Raw genomic sequence first — 15,164 nt, forward strand, 5'->3', positions numbered from 1 at the left:
CTCCTAACCTAGGCATGGTGTATTTAATTCGTGATCAGTTTTCCAGTAAGCAGTAACCGTTCATTTTACAATATGTGGTGAAGATTTTTGGTCTTATTAAGTGAAATTTATCGATGCAATTTTCTTCTGGTTGCATGTAAGTCTCTCAATAAAATGATAAAGCGTATTATACAAAATTTAAACTGTTCTTTACGACCACATAAAAAAAGGAAAGTAAAAAACAATAGCAATGTTCTGGTAAATAGCTACAAAGATATATATTCTGCTGCATTATGAAATTAGTAGCTGCAACATTAAATAAATAGAATGTAGGACAGTTCAGTGCTGTTTTTAGAGCGATTCCGCCCCTTCCTCACTGGCTCTAAGCTGATAAGAATAGCGGTATGGGTGTGGTGATATTGCTGGACTGGAGCGGCAGTCTCAGCTGCTTGGAGTTTAGAGTCTCATCTCCATCGGTTCCAGCAGACGATCACCAACACGGAGTGTGTACAGTGGGCGAAGGCTCATCCCAAACTCTTTCTCTTTCTCTAGCCCCCCAGGGGTCAGCGGCGAGAGTACCCCCCAGTCTTTCAATGTCGCACACTCTCTTCACAAAGTGGAATACACACACACACACAAACAAACATTTTTACAACACTTTTGAGTGCTGCTGTTGTAGTAGAGGAAGCAACGAACAACGGCATTAGCGTGTTCTAAACATAAACAATGCTCACCGTTTGGCAATGTTATTGTTTGGGTGTTCGCTACTACGCGTTTCCATCTTCTCTCATCCTAAACAACCTCATCCTCTGCCAATGGCTGGCACGACCTCGTTTCTACATCCAGCCAACTCTCTCCATCCAAGGCTACATTTTCACTCATTCCCTCTCTGCCTTGCCTAATATTTACCCCAAGCTTATTTATCCTGGAATATAATATCTCAAATAACTTTTATAACATTCCTCAATCTTCCCTTACACGTACACAAAATTTGTGAAATCGTTATTAAACAAGATATTATCCTAGGTAGTTCCCCTTTCCAATGCACGCGCATTTCTTAGATTAACTCAAAACTTTATACTAAAAAATAATAACAATTTCACTAATAAAATTCATAACAAAACTGGTTAACACTGCTGTACTACTGTTATCAAAGTATCTTATTTCAAAACATCAAGAGTTAACATGAGTTAATAGGTTTGGCACAAGCAACGTTTGTGTAAACTATGTGAACGAGTAAGTGTAAAACAGTGTCTAGGAAAACTAAAAATTTTCATTTTGCTTATTAATAAATATTTTGAAAATAGATTTACATACACATCTTACAAATATTATGTGTAATTTAGTAAGTTTATTATTTATAAAATTTTCCATTTTGAGAATGTTATTGTTACGTTTGTTTACAAATTTTGAAGTAAGTTCTAATGGATTATTATATTGAATTACATAACAAAGTTGTTTGGGAGTAACTTGGAATTGAAATATGTATATTTTGATTTATGGTTTTACAGCATTTTTTCTAGAAATAACGTCTTCTGAGAAACCTTGAATAATAAAAAAACTTTTGGATCTAACTCTCATCTATTAAAAACGAAAAGTTTAGAGTTAGTGTTCGATTTTTTTGTACAGTTGCAGCTTCTGATAAGACGGTTTTGTTCATAATCAGTTGACTAAAAATGTGATTTTAATAAGTAACTAATTAAACAGTTTATAACTCCAGCTTCTCACAGCTCAGACCCCAGTAGTGGCTGTATCCACTTCTTCTTAACAGATACAGTTGAATTAACGGCTACGATATCCTTAGTTCCTTACTGCTTGCTTGATCACTTTTTGTGAACCATGAGGTCGGTTCCTGGGCTAGAGTGTTGCACTTTGTTTCTAGTCCGATAGCCACTTCCAATTGACAATCTTCTGAGTGGTTTCAATGTCTGCTCCAAATTTCTTGTCCATGTCGAGCTTGGGGGGTGGAAGCTCCCTGATACAGAAATGTTTTAATACTTTCAAAAAATAATTTATTAATTTTACACTTACTTTACCTTTTATTTTAAATCTTAGTTCTATTTACCATTTTTTCGGGAGAAGTTTATCAATTGTTTAAAAAATAAAATTAAATATTGTGAGAAATAAAACATTTTCAGATTCTGAATTTACTAAACGATCCTTCCAAATCACTACTCTATAGAATAATTATAATTCCCAAAGCTGTAACGGCTACCGAATAGCCAGTGTCCTCGATTCCCATTGGGGGATTGTTACACTGTATATATGTACAATGTAGTTTGAGGCTGTACCAACCACCAGTGTTTGGTCATTGAAGTGATAGGATTGGCTTGGGGATTATATGTACTTGTATGTATATCGACGAACATTTAAGGCACATAATACTAGCGTAATGGTAATGCTCAAATACTATGTACTATTCTGCTTCATATTTACAATAAGGAATAATCAATACAATATGGATTATTGTTTAATTTAGTTAGTATACTTTAACAATATCATCAATTGTTAAACAATTAGAGGTAATTTCTTCTTCCAACAGTTTTAAGCAGGAATATAAGAAAAGAATAAAGTTAAGAATAGAACGGCTTTGAAGCAGCGCTTAAAAAATTAAAAACAGTTTTTCTAATTTTCTCCATTGAGACCTTAGTAACAATTACAATTAATCACTTAAATGTGTGAGCTATTTGAAATGTATACATTTTTAAAATATTAATAAGAAATTATATTATTGTTATTGGTCAGTGGGAAAGAACAAATCCTTTACTATCCATAGACCCTTTGGCCCTTATCCAACGCGAACAATTAGCTTGAGGGCAAAATAACTGAAGTTCTTCCACCGCTCTTCCGACTGAATTCCCTGAACCTAATTTCCTCACAACCCAAACAGTCCATCAAGATATTGATGGGTTATTTTCCCTCAATCTCACAAACTTTGCCAAAAAAAAAAAGGTCTGCAAATAGCCTGCTGAATTTGCGGGTTCTATAGGGTATCCTTAATTGGTGCTTCATACCGTTGGGCTGGTAGTATTTGCTCTTTGTTTCTCGGTGGTTAGCTGCTCGTAGACAATCTCCGGGGAGGTTTTAAATGGTTACTGTGTCTCCACCATGTTACCTCGTCCGGGGACGTCCTTGTAGCTCCACGGCCCTAATATTAATACTGTCTGTTCTAATAAAGCAATTTTAAGGTAATTCCCAGAAATAATACTCCTTAAAGCACAATGCTCAAGTATGACATCCTACCAACAGTCTGAGATGAAGGTGGTAATCACAAAATCATCTTAATTCCAGCCCCATCTGCCTCCAATCAGCATTTTAAATCGCCGAAAACCACTTAGCTCATTGCTCAAGACTTAAGCTGTGAATTCATCCATTCTTCGAAGCCAGACAGACCTGTCTCCCAAGAAGCCACGCCAGAGGAGAAGGAGCCCTTATTTCGGCCAACTAAAAAAATTATTCCAAAGAAAATCAATCTAGAGCCGAGTATTGGTCTAAAATCTAAAAATGTAATGGGCTTTCTACGATCTGTTGAGGGTTAATGAAAATGATCTTATTAACTACCATTCATGTGATAACTCTTCCTTAGGTAATTGTAAATAATTCAAACTTACAGAAATATAAGTATTACCTTTGAATAATTCATATAACTGTTGCGATCTTTTAATAGTTTTCTGATTATTGTTGAACAAATAAGTATTTGACGGACATGTTGATAAGAAGGAAATGAATTGTAAAAGATTTTATCTTATATTGTTTCCATTCATTTATTTCTGCTATCATCTGATATTCCTGCAAATTCCCTATAGATAGTTAAAGAATGAGAAGAATTTTTAAAAAATATTCCGAAAAGGATGGGTCGGAAGGAATACTTTGTCACCTAGGCAAGGTAAAATCCAAAATATTCTAGAAATCTACGTATTATGAATTTCTATAAGTAAAAATAAAGAAGTAAAGTTTAAGAATCTATTTAAAATTGACAAAATAATTTGAATAGAATAAATTTATTCTGAACGATAAGTGAGAGGTACATTACATATCTATATAACGAGACATAATGGTATCAGATGGTGATATATGACCGATATAAGAAATGATGGATTACGATTGTGACGGCCTAGTTTCAAATGGTTATTGGAAGAGCATTGTAGGAAATCTATTATTCACAGAAAACTACATAAATCAAATATAAAAACTCTAAACGATGAGTTTCTGTAATAATTTGTTTTAATTGGTAATTAACATTATATTGGTTTGATGCATAAATTGATGTCGTTTTTCCACCATAGTGCAAAAGAAACAAATTATTGTTAATAACAATGAGGTAACAGTTTGGAAAATTAAGAACAACTTTTTCTTGAAAAATACATTAGTGATTATCTGAGAAATACTAATCAAAGAACTACTGGAGATTATTCTCATTATTTCCCAATTAAAAAAGATAATAGTCAGGGTGAGGTGACCGACTTTTAGGGGAATTATGTAGATATAAAGAAATAATAAAGAAGAATTGGTCGTGGTTTAAAGAGTGGCGTGAATTGGCAGCCAAAATAAATTATAGATTGGATTTGAAACTGGATTCTTTGAGTTCGTGGGATGGGGAGCTGTATAAGATGTTAGATGTGTACAAGGAGTGTTTCACTCGGGAATGTATGGAAAAGGCTGCACAGGGGACACATCATGGCCTTTATAATATATTGAATAAACAAATAGATTATTTTTCTCACTTAAAGTACACCAACAAAATTGGAATTGTAATGAAATGTAGAGGAGAACTTTTGAATTTGAATTATAAACCATTTGAATTAGACAAGGTACAGATGTGTTCAATGTGCAGCCTGAGAGAAATAGAAGATATTTATCATTTTTTAGCAGTATGCCCTATCCTGAGCTCCTTTAGGAAAAAGTTTTTAAAAAAAGAAAATATGTCAAAAGAGGAATTGATTAACATTGTAAATGGGGAAAATTTAATAGGTTTATATAATTTTGTTATAAAAGCAGGGCAATACAGGAATTTTTTGATTTTAGAATTTAATTATTAATTTTTAGGTTTTCTATGTTTTGTTATTTTCATCTAGAAGAGACGTTTTTTAATTGTGGGTTAATTTATTTTTACTATTATGGAATTAAGATAAGTTTTTTTGACAAACTAAAACTCCTGGCAGACGGTACGGAGTACCATGCTGTATTTTTTTCTTATTGTATGTAACATATAAATTGTAAATATATCTTTAAAAAAAAAATAAAATAAAAAAATGTCGGTTAGAGAAGGATCCCCCTCAAACCTTTTTTGAATGTCCTAATTTATTAATGTTCAGCTGCCTCTGCGGGCATTATTAATTTAGCGGATCTCACCAGATTTGGTCGTCTCTGTTGACCTGACTCTCCGTCTCCACGAAGTACAGTTCAGAGTTATGGTTCTTCGCAGCATCACCTAAAGTTGTTGATGGCTTACAAGACATATTATATGGTATTCTGAAGATGAAAGACGAACTGAGGTGTTGGTTTGTTTTCTTTCTTCTGGCCTTTAGCCCAACTTATAGCTCTCTTTTTTCTTTTTTTTTTTGAAGTTATTCTTTCATTCTCCTCAACTGTCCGAACCTTTGCCACAAATGCTCTACCATTGACGGTACCTAGCTTGGTTCAGAAAAGACGAAGGAAGTGGAACAATCTGAATAGGTTAGTGCAGCAGACTGCCTGAAGAAGTAGAGGGATTACATATATCTATTGTTCTGCTAAGAAGCGATTCCTTTAAAAAGTAGCAATCCAAACAGCGCATTAAAAAATGTCAAAGTTAAAACGATTAAAGTATTTCTCCTTTCTAAATTAGACATCCAATTGCGCGTCTCAAAATTTAGGATACTCGTCGAGCGTCTTGATAAAATGACGTTTTACTCTCTTGACTTCAAATTACTGCTTAAAATGATCCATTCTTTGTAGATATTTACTTTGAAGGCCATGCCTGAAACCGAGAGATCAACTTTTTGGCTTTTCTGCCAAGGTGAAAGTTAAGATGGTGAGATGGAAAAATTGTGCTTAAACTTCACGCTTAGTTCTCCTCGAAAGAAAGTGTTTTCATATGAGATATTTTTGGAACGCCCAGCCTAGAGATAATATTGCTCGTATTGTACAATATGGGACCGATATATTTTTTTCAAACTAGAGGCAGTTTCAGAGGTTGTACTTATAAACATGCAGCAGTTCAAAGTAATAATGAGCTCTTCGCTACAGATATGTAAGACTTAATGAACGTCTTCTAATAATACTAACCACTAATAAAGCAAACCACTTTGTTTTGGTCCGCTTTATATTCCAATGAAGCCGCTCCTCGACTACCACAGAGTAAGACGACATACGACCATCTCTAGGGAAACCTGAAACTAACTTTCATGATAGAGTGTTATCGGAATTCCCTCTTAAGCCTAACTGTAATTCCTCCTTTGTCTCCTCGGTCACTTGAAATGCTTCTGCTCTTGGCATCCAAACCATTCTACTTTGGTGTGCAGGTGAATCAGTTTCTCTTCTGAATTCATCAGCAGTTTCGAACTGTTTGCAATTTTCTTTTTTAAATCTTGAAGTTTGATTCTTAAAGCTTCATAAAATTCACTTCTATGAAATTCACTTTTGTTTACAAAAAAATAAAATTAAAAACGAACAAACAAAGACAGCACTTCAAGCAAGACTGTGAACTCCAAGATCTATTGTGCCTCATTATTGATGCTAGACAAAACCCTACAACACTCTTTCCGTTCCAAGATATATAAGAAATCTCAGAATATGAGAGGATTCTAGAGAGGATACATCCTGCTCTAATACATGGAATCTTCCAAGGTGCCCAACGCTTTTTTGGTAAATGATATCGCATTCAGTTCCAACAACCGTCCCCTCAAAGCCATCTCCCAGATATTCCACAATTGATCCTGAATTTAAGATTAGCAGTGTTCTGAGGAGAATATGTATCTCTCAAACCCTAATATTCCCCAAGCTCTCTAGAAAAATCCCAGGTATCTGGAAGCATACCTTGTTCCAACACCTGATGACTCCCAGAGCTCTCTTGGAAAACTAGGAAAAAAAAAGAACCTGACAGATTGGGATGTCCACGTCCTGAAGCCTCTACACTTCACATATTCAAAAAGAAGAAATGAATAATAAATCATCTTGAAGACCACTCGATATTAACGAAGACATTTTGAGAGGACAAGTGGCCTTCCGAGCTCGTAAAGACTAAAGATAAATGAGCACACAAGACTGGTCTCTAGGATTTACTTGAAGATTAAAACAACCTTCTTTTATTATTCTTAGCGAGAAAGGTGTCTAAAGAACTAGTAGATATTTCATCAATGACTCCCATTAACTAAAAATTTGCACCCTGTTTTTTATAATTATTATGGAGCAAGTAAAATCAAATAATTAAAGAAAAACGATTGAATTAAACATTAGAAGAAAGCATAAAATCTTTTAAATAAAAGTGACCGATTTTTAAGTGTTAACTTTCTAGAGATGAGGAAAAATAACTACTAATATTTTTTTTATTAATTTAGATAAATATTAGTAAAAGTAAAGTAATGCTTATTATTCCAGTCCAACTATTGATCAGGTGTTGCAAACGAAGGCGTACTCGTATAGCTAACCTACTCGTAGTTCACTTCATTGTCTCAAATTAACTCATAAAATCAAATCCAAGACCACAATACATCTTAGCTTTGCGAGCCACACAATTTACATAAATATTCCTCCCATTAATTGCAGGTAAACTACTTTGAATAAACACACAGAAATGACTTAATTCCGACAGAATTTGTCCAATATAATGAATAATTTCTTTTCATAACATTTCTCTACTGGATAAGTACTTGATCAAATACAGTGGACATTTTGAGGTGCCTAAAAATTGTCTAAAGGTGTTTTATAATACCAAATTCCAATTAATTTATAGCGCTGTCCGGCAAGGAATTTACAGAGATGGATTAGGATTTCTATTGCTGTGATGAATTACTGTACAACATGGACAGGAACTTAGTGCTATTATTTTTAATCCGTTGGACAGATGTTAGCAGGTGATTGATACAGCAGGTTTTGTGGAGATACTAGTAGTAGATGTAAATTATTTATAACATTACAGTTCATTACAGTTACACATTCTCCTATATCACTATGAGGCAGATGGGCCCTTACAGAATGCCCTCTATGATTCTATAGTGAACTTGAATGTATCAACTACGATATATCGCTCAAGGGAATCTTAGAACACCAAGTTTGAAGATTAACACAATCTGTTAAATGTTTGTGACGGTTTTCCTGAAACTTTGCAGCTAATTATTCGCACTTTTATTTGAATTATATTTTCCAAAAAAAATCTAACATTTCATGGGGTTACTAGAGGAAGTTATTAGTTGAAGAAAACAAAGCATCCTGCCCGGTTATTTAATTTTTTTCAACGTTAATGAGTAGAACAAGAAAAAAGTATTTGAAAATAAAAATTACAGCTTTAATTCTTATAAATGTCTACCGGATTAATTTAATATCAAAACAAAATCTTTATAATTTATATTAATTAAAAAGAAAACTTACAGAAATAAATAATAAACTGCATTTACTCTTCCCATAGTAAATACATATAAAGGCAAATTACTAGGCCATTAAGAATGTCGGTAGTATCTATAAATTATGTAGTATTGAAATTACAATTAGTGTCACAATATCAAAAACTCAAAGAAACACAAATAATGACACTAAATAATCAAGAGTCTTAGGAGTTCAAATTAAGAATAAAGATATAGAAGAAGGATAACAATTGGTAAATATCTAAAACAAGGATTGGCGAAGAAAAAAAATATGTTGGGGAGTTTGTAATAAATATTTGAAAATATTCACGTTGAACATATGACGAACATATGACGGGTATGACGAAGAAACTATGGCCCTCAGAAATAAGACCTACGCTTGCGAAACTTGGTCAATCACACAGCATAATTTATTGAAATTAAGAAGTACGTGAGCATGAAGCATGAAATGTTGGAGATTAGAAGAAGAGAAAGACAAATTAATAAAAAGTATTAGAGAAAGGACAGGTTTTTAAGATGTACAAGGAAGGATGATTGTTAAGAATAAGTAATAGAAGCGGGTATGCCACATAATTCCAACTACCGATCAAACATGGACGAGAAAAGTGCCAGACTGGAAAATGATAGAGCAGGAAGAGAGAAATGAGGTGAAAAACTAAATAGTATGAAGAAATGAGACAAGTAAGTGGAGAAGTGACGGTGGAAAAGAACAAGTAGAATGGAAACGATTTCCTCTGCGTTTCTTTAAGTCTGGCAAAGGTATAAAATGGAACAATGATCAACTATCTGTTATTACAAGTTTAGAAGATAAATAATTTAAATAGATTTTTAGATTAGAAGATAGAAATGATGTGCAGTATAAATGGAATAAACGCTGATATAAAAATGAGTAAAAAGTTAAGTTTATGTTTAATTTCAGAAGAAATATTTTATTAATTATTATTAGAAATCAGTAGAATAATAATTAAGACAAACAAGTCAAACATCTGTTTGGGTAGCCACAACCATGGCAGAGCCGAACATTAGTTTGCTTCTGAGTTTAATTTTAAAATTCGAGTAAACGAAGGGCGATCAATTTTTAATAAAATAGCTCATTATTATTATGATTATTATTATTATTATTATTACTATGATTATTATTATTATTACTATGATTATTATTATTATTACTATTATTATTATAATTATTACTATTCATTTGATTTCATTCGAAACAATTTTCAAGAAAAGCTATTTGTAAGTAGAACTTTGAAGGATCTATGAGTTGTTCAAGAAACTTTTTAATTGGAAAATTGTAATCACTGAATTGTGGTTTTTCAGTCTCATGTTTTATTTTCACTTTCTGCCATGAATCAGCAACATATTCTGGCCATGTCTTTTTACAAAAATAATACTGTTGAAAATTTATTTATTATCTTTTCTAAGGAAAGGAGCTACGAGATCGTTTATGTTATCCTCAGCTCTTCCAAGCTCATGTAGCACCCAAATCGAACTATAATCTTAAGGGTGAAACAACTTAAGAGCTCTCCCACGGTGAAGCGATTCCGATCAAACAACCTGAACTTAATTTCCTGATAACCTAAACAGTCCATCATGAAATAAAGGGGGTGTTTCCTTTTCTATAGAGATATAGATAACACCCAGAGGGTTTTGGTATACTTTGGTATCTTTATTCGATGCTCAGAACCATAGAGTTTACTCTTTAATCGTTGACGGAAAGCCCCTTTTCAATGGTAACCTTCGGAGTGATTTTTAACTAGTAGTTATCTCTTCTATATTCACTAATTGGTTTGGCACTTCCCAGAAATAATACTCTCCAAATCTTCTTATTTATTGTCAGCGCAGTCTTGACCCAAATTACATATCTGATAATGCAGGCAATTGCCTTCGAGCACATCCTTTTGAACTAATGCTGTGAAGTGATCCATTCCTAGAAGCTAGACAGAAAGGGTAGTACGAGGTCGTACTTGTCCAACTTATCCACCTTCTTATTTCTCAAAATACCCAGATTAAAGTTTATGGTTGCCAGAAGAAACTTTTTCTCCAATCTTCCAGAGTCTCCAGACCTTCTATCTATTCTGGAATCATCCGATAACACTAAAATATTACCTAATATCTTTCTTAAGAGTAATTATCATTTATAACCAGGCCTAAAAATAATAGTGAACCAGCTACATAAATTAAACTAGAAACCAGAAAGCACTAAAATTTCATGCTCTCTAATTACGATCCATGGAACTGTCATTTCTTTAATTAATTACATTTATTAATTTAATAATTACCTACCTGTATTAATTGAAATTATGGAATTAATATTTCTTATTAGTTAATTAAAATAATGTGTACTAAATTATATTTTGAAGTAATGCTAATATAATGTATAATGCTAAAAGGATGACTGCGAGTGTGTGTGTGTGTAGCCAGTATTTTAAAGGGTAATTCCATTCCTCTAGGTTCGTCCAGAAGAGAAACACATAGCGGAGCAGGTGGAAATTTGTCGTTAGTGCCAATTTCCCAGCCAGACCAAGAACCGTGTGCACATTTGAGCGGGTATGTAGGACCCGTCTGTTGTGGCGCGAACAGGATCTGGCGTGCGTACGCCCGGCCATATAATGATGATACACATACTGCCTCCATTCCGCTATTTTATATATATATATATATAAATAGGCTCCAGTGCCTTTTACTCTCTTTCTTTGCCGTCCTTCAACCCTGGCTTCAGATCTCGCTCTGACTTGTCTTTCTAACCCAAATCATCTTCCTCTTTTTCATATGCACTTTATCATCCTGTTTCCCTATTTTTTTTTGCCTCTCCCTCATCCTTTTTTCCTTCATTCTTCTTCCTCTTCTACTGCGCCTTCCATCTTTTCTTTTTTTTGGATCTGCCTTATCTTCTCTCGTATTGTGAGCACAATAATAGTCTCCCTCTGTATATTTTTTTTCTTTTCTTTTTTCATTATTACTTCATATTAATCATTCTTGTACAAGGATAATTTTTTGGAAATGTAATAAGATTTGTTTTGTTCTTCTTAATAAATATTATGTTCTTAAGAGTTATTAAGTAGCAGCCAACTCTGTATACCTTTTCGAATTATGTACTTCTTTCTTATTTACGATACATTCTCGTAGAATGTATGTTCCGTTATTATTATTTTATTCTCGAACTAAAATTTGGTATTTGCTTCAGTTTGTCTCGGAAATTACGATTATTACAATAATAATTTTAGTGTATTATAATTCATTGTAAGGAGATTGTACTTCATTTATTCTTATTTTTATTACTTAGACTTTTTTATATATGTATTTTGTAATTGACTCAAACCTTCATGCAAGATATTTTACTTGAAAATAATATAACAATGATTGATTGTTTATTATTATTTTGTGTAAGAAAATAATGTATTATTATTAGTAGCAACAGAGTAAATAATGTTAAATGGAAATGAGAAGGAGTATATGTGAACCTCTCACGAAACACAGATTAAGATATAAGGAGGCAGTTGAAATAAACGCCATTAAGGAGCAATGAAATCACCAACTATTGTACATTTTATTTGACAGAAGGCAGAAGTTATCGTTATGGTCAAAGAATGGACTATCATATAGCAGAGCCAATATAAGCATCCTCCAAATTATATTACATCTAAGATTTGATCAATACTTCACCTTATCTCTCATAAAAAGTACAATATCGCGTAATATATTTTTGTTTTTGAGTTTTAACAGATAGCACAATGTTTTTGAGATCTCCTGAGAACGAAAAAGTGATTTTTATAAAATTATTTGACAGTATTTAAGTTGTAGTGGATGAAGGAAACCTGCAGCTCTCTCAACCTCTAGTGTAAGAAAAAGATTGCTCCGAGAATTAAAGTCAAGGGGACCATCTTAAACACCCACTACTCCTAGCCCAATTAGAGAGGTATCCCCACTACTGTATGAAATGGATTCTGTACTTGTATGTGAATTTACAGGGAATTTTGATTTAGAACCTCTTCTGGCGGAAGGCGGTTTTAGGTTTTACTTTGAAGTGACTTTAGTGTGACGTTGGTGCTGCCTCTTAGTATTAAAGAATATCAATAGAATTGTTTTCCTCTAAAACTATTTAAGGTTCAACTACGAACTTTAAAAACTATAACTTTTGATAATGTGGAGTAATGCAAGGAACCAGAGTTTACAGTAATCATTATTACTTCTTATGCAGATCTATTCCACGTGTTTACCTTTGCTCTGCAATCTGAAGAAATCGTAGAGTTTCTGACTTGAGGCGTATTGTAACAAATTACAATTAGATACTGTTGATTTTTACAAATTTATCATCGACACTTATGTAAAAGTGAGAGTGGCTCATTACTTTTGATGATAATTGTCTTAAAAAGTTTTAAAATGAACTTAATACAAATCTTAAATAATATTGGATAAAACATTAAATGAATAACATCACGAATAAAAGCACCATGTAAATGTCAAGGTCCTACATGCAGCTTTCAACTTTGGTTTAATCGTATAATTATTATATTTTAATTAAATGAATAATGCGTAAAACACAATTGTATAATATTTATTGTATTTATATTTGTATGTGTAAATGTAATTTGGTGTAACGTTAATAATGAGGTCATTATTGTACAAGTTATTTGCTCCGGCAATATTGTGCGGGGCTCTACGTCGTTCTAAAGCTAGGAGAGTGTTGTTCTGAAATGTGGCGGAAGTTTGAGTATGTAAAATTTAATATTCACCACGGTGACAAAGTTTATAAATGCACGCACAAAAACATAGTATAATGTTGATCTAAAAATTATATATTTCAGATTAATATGTGTAGAAATTTGTCCACAATAGAATTAGGATAGAATAAATATAATTTTCCAACTGAATTACATATAATTATTAAGTACTGAATTTAGTCAATACATTAATTTAAAAAAAAAAAAAAAGAAGAATATCATTTTTTGGTATCAACAACCTTTTTTAATTAAAAACACTCAGTTGCTGACAATTACCATCTTCTTTCACCATAATTCTTAAGTTTATGTTACTTTCAAATTCAGAATGTTTGCAACATATTCACTACGTTCAGTACAATGCTCTCAAAAGAAATTTATATTTAAAGTATTGAGAAAACTTTAAATATGTAAAAAGATTGATTCATTAATGTTCCACTTACAATCAGAAAATTTTCTTAAAAACTAAGAATTCTAGCAACACATTCCTATTTCTTAATAGTATCTAAGTGATCGTTCATAACAATAAAATGACCCTTTAAACCTTCTTTCTTTTCCTAAAAGTGCTAATAATTGAGTGTGCAAAAATAAGTGACTAACATCACACCATTCTGAAGTGTTATCCACAGTACTAACCCTTCAGCGAAGCTAGGAGGGTTTTATAGCTTACTTTTATAACTTTTTAAATTTATAGCTTTAATTGGCATAATTCATTTCGCTACGTTCACAATTTTAAATATAGCCAAGATCTTTCGATTAGAATAATTTATTAATTTAATTAGAGTTCAAAGTTACTAAACAGACTTGACATGATCAGAGCCGAATTCAGTAAAGATTAATGGACCTTCTGGCAGGTACTGACATCTGTTGACTTTCGTACAAACTATACAATTACAGCGTTAATGGACTTTTTTTAAAAAAAGAAGCAACTCATAATTTGTTAAAAAGTATTTTCCTTTGAATTTAATGCATGAAGAAATTGACACATTGCTTTGGTGCAAACATAAAAATTTGGGAAATCATTTTGAATGCGCACATTGTGCTTTCACTTCGTTTCATTATAAATTCACTCATGTTCGGCTCTTAGATTTATTCATCCTGAGCACTTTTTTTTTTTTGGAGTTCAGTTCGCCTCATTAGTTTTTTTTGGGGGTTTTGTAAGAGAATGAGGCATTAAAATAAGTGTAAATGCAAGCACAATTAATTTCTGTGAAACATGAAAGAAGATGAGATCCTTATCTCGCTCTAGACGAGGTTATGCATTGATGTTGATGAATGATGATTACTCTAGTAGTTTTGGTATTTGCAGTTTATTTACCCATTATTAGAGCAATCTGAATTACAGAGTTTTGCTATCATTTTCACTTGCTTTAAATTTTCATAAACAATTTTTACATAAATATATGTTAAGCAATAATGTCCGAATGCACTAAGTTACACCTACATTACTGTGAAAGCTACTCATTCTAATGGAATTCTAATTTAACCTCCAGGTGGTGATCAGCTACGTTATTAATAATTAATTAATATATATCAAATACATGTTGATATGCGACGCATTAGTTAACCGTTAGGAGTATTGTATCCTAGCTCTAAGTTAATGTAATTGGCCTAATAATTATAATATCGCAGAGTTTAATCCCCCTATCACAGTTCTCATATATTCTATTGTACTTACATTATTATTGTTATAAGTTTTCTGTTCATTTAATCTTCTATTTCGTGGAGATTCTGGATTCTGAGTCTAGATGCTTGATGTCTAGATACTAATAAAATAATTTTACAAGATGTTCATTGATAAAAATAAAAGGAAGATAAGCAATTAATTATTGGTTTCAATTAATTATTGGTTTCAATTAATTATTTCAGTATTTGGAAAGTGAATGAAGGAAGTACCAAAATT

The sequence above is a fragment of the Rhodnius prolixus genome, unplaced genomic scaffold (assembly GCF_049639745.1).
Source record: "Rhodnius prolixus isolate KJV_2025 unplaced genomic scaffold, Rpr scaffold_6, whole genome shotgun sequence".
NCBI classification, from domain to species: domain Eukaryota; kingdom Metazoa; phylum Arthropoda; class Insecta; order Hemiptera; family Reduviidae; genus Rhodnius; species Rhodnius prolixus.